The following is a 6288-nucleotide window of genomic DNA, read 5'->3' on the forward strand; positions in this document are numbered from 1 at the left end:
GTAAAAATTAACATGCATTGGGTGCTTTCTTTTTTTTTTCTAAATATAATTTATTGTCAAGTTAGCTAACATACAGTGTATACAGTGTGCTCTTGGTTTGGGGAGTAGATTCCCGTGATTTTATCACTTACATACAACACCCAGTGCTCCTCCCAACAAGTGCCCTCCTCAGTACCCATCACCCATTTTCCCCTCCTCCCCACCACCCCCCATCAACCCTCAGTTTGTTCTCAGTATTTAAGAGTCTCTTTTGTATTGGGTGCTTTCTAACAAAACAATGAATATTCTGATCTGTTCTGAGTGCTCACAGTCCACATTAATACCAAAAGATAGTTCTGGCGAGGAGGTATGATATGGTCCACATACTTTTCAGATGGAATCTGAAAAAGCTGAATTCCTGTTATCTAGATAACTCAGGCATATGCCTTTGAGTCATTTATATAATGTGGAACTTTTTGTCTATGAAATCTTGTGGTCAAACGGGAGTTATGAAAAAAATAAAAATAAATAAAAGGGAGTTATGTACCTATTTGAAAAGCATGGCCAAGGGGTGCCTGGCTGGCTCAGTCAGTTGAGCATCTGACTCTTGATTTCAGCTCAGGTCATGATCCCAGGGTCGTGGGATCAAGCCCTGTGTTGGGCTTTGCGCTGAGTGTGGAACCTGCTTTAGATTCTCCCTCTGCTCTTCTCCCATGCTTGTGCCCTCTCTCTCTAAAAAAAATAAAAATTAAAAAAATTTTGAAAAAATTTTGAAAAGCATGGCCAACCCATACAAAATATGTTATATTAAATCAAAACTATTCACATTTATTTTTAATATTTGAAAGTCACGCTTTATCTAAGATTCTGGCTATTATTTATGGAATAATTCAATTTGGAACATATCCACTCCAGCCATATTGGGGGGGGTGGGGAATGAAACTTTATTAGGTTACAGTTAGCAACTATAGGTTATAGGTTTTAGGTTATAGTAGCAACACTACTCTTAAAAATATTTCATGGGTTTATATAGAACTATTGACAACAGCATGTAAAGCATAAAGAGAAATAGAAGTATTACTTTATAAACTATGTTGTATGTGAAAGAAAAATCTCCCTCTCTTTTCAGTATAATAAACTTAAAATTTTTAGAAGTATTCCAAATTTTAAAAATAAGTTTAAAAAAATAAAAATAGAGTTCAAATTTCAATTGATGCCTTCTATATATAGCTGTATTATAGAACTTATAAGTATATCCATATGTTATTTCCGATTAAACTGTGAGCTCTTTAAAATCAGGCACCAATTTTATTTATCTTCATATCCTGATGGTACAGCACAAGGCCTTGCCCATATAATATGTTTAACAAATAAATGTATATTGAATGAAAAAGTTAATTAATGAGTGGTGCCTGTGAGCAAAGGCTCCCAGTGTTTGTTTCCACATCCTGGAGTAATCCCACAACAAGCAAGACAAGGATATCTGAGAATCAGGAGTCTTCTCTAAACTGTGCCCATTATTATGGGTAAAATGCACAGACAAAGAGTATCAGTAGTTCTCAAAGAAAGCTAATCATCAAAATCACTTATGAGCTTAAGATTTGTTTTTAATATCAGGAGATTCCAATTCAAAAGATCTGATTGGGGTCACAGAATTGGTATTATTAAGTTTAATAACCACAGTTCCATGGGGTGTGATATCAGGGCCATTGAGAGGACCTCTTAGTGTGGATAGCTCCTCACAGATGCCTCATTTCCAGATAATCTACCCTTAGTACCATTAGAGGCACTCTTCTCTTTCAAATGCAAAGATTTAACTCTACGGAAAGATGTATATTAAATCACTAAAAATTTAATATGTGCTAAAGATATAAATAGAGATGATAGATGATAGATAGAGATAGAGATGATAGATAGCTAGATAGCTAGATATAGAGATGACACATAGATGATAGGTAGATAGAGATGATAGCTAGCTAGCTAACTAGATAGATAGATAGATAGATAGATAGAAGATAGATTCTAGAGCTTTGTTCTATAAGGCAATTAAGTTACTTGGAAAGAATCTGATCCTCTTGAGACTTGCCTTTTAAGTCTTTTGAGGAGAATGCAGAGCAGTATTTAGTCTAGGAATAATTTTTCCTCACTACTTAGGCAATGCTTTCCTGAGTATTCCACCCTATGAACCATGAGGTACTAGGTTTTCCACTCTGGCTGGTGGACACAATCTCTTTCCACCTTTTTGTTATCTCTGTATGTTGCTCCTTTTGGATAGTTTTTTTCCCTCACCTCAGATCATTTCCTAACATTCTGAAGACTTGCTAGATGCCATCTGTGAATCACTGGAGCTCTCTCTCTGCAATGCTCTCTACTCTCCAGTATTTGCCCCCTGAGAATTCTAGTTACCCTGGGCTTCCCTCAACTTCTATCTTTGTTTCCTCCACTCAAAAAGACAGCTGGACTCCACCTGGTTCTCTCCTCTGCACAGTAACCTGGGCAACCTATCCAGGCAGAAAGCTGTGATGATTGTAGTATTCACCACATTTATTTCCCTTCTTTTGGGAACCACTGTCCTTCCTTGCCAAATAGGCAATGTTTTAGAAATTGTTGTTTCATATATTTCATTTAGCTTTTTAGCTCTTCCCATTCTTTTCAGTTCTTTTAGTTCTCTAAATTGGTACTTGTTGCTGCATCTCAGCTAGATATAGAAGGGATTTTTTTTATTCTACTTTGGCAAAGTGGTGGGGGATATAGTATCAGAGGTTTCCACTTGGCCTTACCTAATATGATGGCTTGACCAACACCAACCCCAGGTAGACTCACTGTAAGGTTTTCTACAACTGCCAAATATGTCAATCCAGCTAAATGTTCAGGTATTGGGAAATGACCAGAGCGAGACCACAGACCTAATAGACCCAGTGTAAACTGGATATTGTTAAGGACCCTATTTATTGCCTGGCTTCCCCTACTTGTCACCTCTCTAATAGGGAAAATAGGTGACATTTCAGGTCTTCTGTGTTCAACACCTAGAAATGTCTGGGTATTCTCTTTTACTCACTATGTAATCATCTGAGTAAATAAATGCATGAACATTTTGGGAAGAACTGAGGGAATCATTATAGTATATACTTGCCACAGTGTTGCAGGGTTCTACCTCCTGGAGACTGAACAACCTCTATGGTCAACGAGTACTGGGTCTAAATATTGTTTCCTGTCTGGGTCTAAATATTGCTTCCATGTAATTTTATTGAGCTGAACACTCTGGTGTCCTATCCAACCATTCTTGCTTTCTTTTATTTGTTTGTTTAATTTTTATTTATTTATTTTTTACAAATAAAAATTGTATCTATTTAAGGTGTTAAAAAACTTAATTTAGTAGATCACTTTATGTTAGAGAGCTCTGGAGAACTGGTGGGGTGACAAAAGGGCTACAAAGGAAACCCAAAGAAAAGATGAAAAGAAATCACAAATAAATACAGACAAGAAAACAATTTACCAGAAGTCAGGATGGCCCTAGACTTTTTCTCTATGATGCTTAAGCTGAATAACGATAATCTAAAGAGAATAGACTGACCAAACCAGTGGAGATTCCTGATTTGCTCAATCTTACCATATGAAAATATTAATTCATGTATCAGGTGCTATCTACAAATTGACCAAAGTATAGTAGAGGGAGAGGGAAACTGTAAATGTTGACAATCCTGTTTCATCATAAGGATCTGAATTTCATTCACCATGTTCTGTTAGAGAAGAATGCCATCTCAAAACTGCACCAGTCACACTAAGGAAGAAGCTAATGTTCATTCAGACTGAGCAAATAAATGAAGGAGAAAGAATGATAAATGCTGCTTTATTAGGATTCTCTTTAAGATTCATTTCTTCTTCATCAGTGATTCACTGTTTTCTCTCCTGATTCTTAGGTCATCTCAATAAGCATTTGAAGAACTTTCACTTAGTAAAGGAAATAATGCCTGAAACCACTTCTCTTAAATAATTATTGACACTTGAAATTGTACTGAAGCAGTTCTCTTTAGCCTCCATACTCTGTAAAGAAGCTATTCCATACCAAACCTCCAATGTCATCACAAGGGGCATTTTAAATTTTGTTTTGTTTGGGAAACCTCAATTTTCCATTCCCTTTCTGAAAACTGATAGTAAAAATATATTCTACTTAATAATTGTTTTTATACTCTGAGGGAGGAGGCATCTTAGGGAATATTTAATTTAGTGCCTCTATTTTACAGATAAGTAATATAAATTCATGAAAAATGAAATTTTGCAGCATATGATGAAGTTGAATTCATAAAATGAATTATCTAAAGTCACATACTAAATTGGGGGCAGAGTGAGAGTTATATTAATAGCAAAACCACACTTACTTCAAGATATTTTCTTATCTCTAGAATTAAATTTATATGGTTTAAGCCATTTACTGCATATTAATAACTACAAAGCAATACTGAGAAAATAGTCATATTTCAATATAGCAGTGAGGTGAGTAATCGCATTCAGTCAAGGTAATGGCTTTTGTTTTTACTAAATGATGATAGGACTTGCATGTTAGAAAATAGAAGAGTTGTTCAAAAATATGTTTATCAAATTAATCACCAGTGTGTGTACGGCATAATAGTTTTGGTGGTGGTATACTTTTAGCCTGAATAGTAATTTTCTAAGCTGTGTTTGGTGTACTTTTATTTTCAAGAGCTCCATTTTTTAAAAATTATGTTTATGATAGAACCTACTTCTTTCTATTAAAAAATTATTTAGTGAGAAGTACTGATTCCAGGGTTTTGAGTGAATGCCTATGTCCTGATTATCAACTCATCAAATGTCAACATATTAGTTTTAGCCATAAAGTTCTTCAGATTTCAAAAAGATTTGACAGATCACTGAAATTTTTATTACACTTTATAGTTGATGTTATGACAATCCACTTGATACATTATAGAATATCCATGGGCTGTGTAATAGGCACAAATTTTGATAAAAGCTGTAGACATTTGAAAGATTTGGTATCACTCTTTAAAGATGTGCTAATACTCCTACTATGAAGGAAGCTGTACTTTACAAAATTATAAAATGATTTCCTATGGGCAGTGCTAGCTCATAAACAGAAGCAACTCCAATGATATGTTTTAAAGTTTTCTTTTCTTCTTATGTGAGTGTCCCCAACCGTATAAGTCATGAAGCCCATTACTTTCCTTCTTAGATCTCAAGGTCAAGACAGGTATAGAAAGAATCTTGAAGAATTATTTTTTTCAAAGTGGTAAATTCATATTTTGTTTTTAAAAATTTTTTTTAAGGTTTTATTTATTTTTGAGACAGAGAGAGACAGAGCATTAATGGGGGAGGGTCAGAGAGAGAGGGAGACACAGAATCCGAAACAGGCTCTGGGCTCTGAGCAGTCAGCACAGAGCCCGACGCGGGGCTCGAACCCACGGACCACGAGATCGTGACCTGAGCTGAAGTCGGACGCCCAACCAACTGAGCCACCCAGGCGCCCCCATACTTTGTTTTTTAAAACTAATTCTAAAAGTAGCACGTGGATGTCTGTTTTATGAGGTGAATTTAACCTCATGTAGGATTAAACCCAGCCTCAGCTTGTTTGCAAGAACTCAGAGGGTAAGTTACATCTCAGAGTTGTCCCAAAGGAGGCAAGGGATCTGAAGTAAAATGAGAACTCTAATAAACACATAAAATTAAAGATAATGAATTATGTGCTCCCTTTGGTAGCACATATACTAAAATTGGAACAATACAGAGAAAATTAGTACATCCCCTGTGCAAGGATGACATACAAATAAAGATAATGAATTATGGTCTTTATCAGTCTTTTCATCCACACCTACATCCTTTGGAGTTCCAGATGGACTGCTTGCTCATACTGTTTCAGATATATGAGCTCAGCCAGAGGAAGCCCTGGGAACTGGCATAATTTCAAGTCAGCCACCAGGTAGTCAGATGGACTCTTGGGTAAATGATCCATTATTGCCTAGGACTCATTAGCTTTGGAACAACCCTAAAACCAGTGGCATTCTCCTATATAAAGAGAGAGTTCAAGGCCCCACTTCCTTCATCACTTAGTGTCAAGGACAAGATACAGGTTGTCCTCAGTGCTAGTAGAAATGTTTTAGAGACATCAAAAATTCTTACTTCTTTGTAGACAGCCTATATTTGAGAGATTCTTCTCATGGTCTTTTTTTTTTTTTTTTTAATTTCTTAGTCCTTTTATGTTCTAGTCTCTTTTCTTACATGCATCTGGGGCAGTAAGATGAATTAGAGCTTTCTAAAAGACCAAGGCTCCCATTT

The 6288-nt window shown here is 35.9% G+C and overlaps 1 non-coding gene across 1 annotated transcript; it reads left to right on the plus strand.

Annotated features, from left to right (window-relative positions):
- The first annotated feature begins 5696 nt into the window (after positions 1-5696).
- Positions 5697-5804, plus strand: LOC125939171 (U6 spliceosomal RNA). Its single transcript, XR_007462934.1, has one exon. It is a non-coding gene; the product is annotated as a U6 spliceosomal RNA (small nuclear RNA).
- The last annotated feature ends 484 nt before the right edge of the window (positions 5805-6288 follow it).

Source organism: Panthera uncia (assembly GCF_023721935.1).
Source record: "Panthera uncia isolate 11264 chromosome B2 unlocalized genomic scaffold, Puncia_PCG_1.0 HiC_scaffold_24, whole genome shotgun sequence".
Lineage (NCBI taxonomy): Eukaryota > Metazoa > Chordata > Mammalia > Carnivora > Felidae > Panthera > Panthera uncia.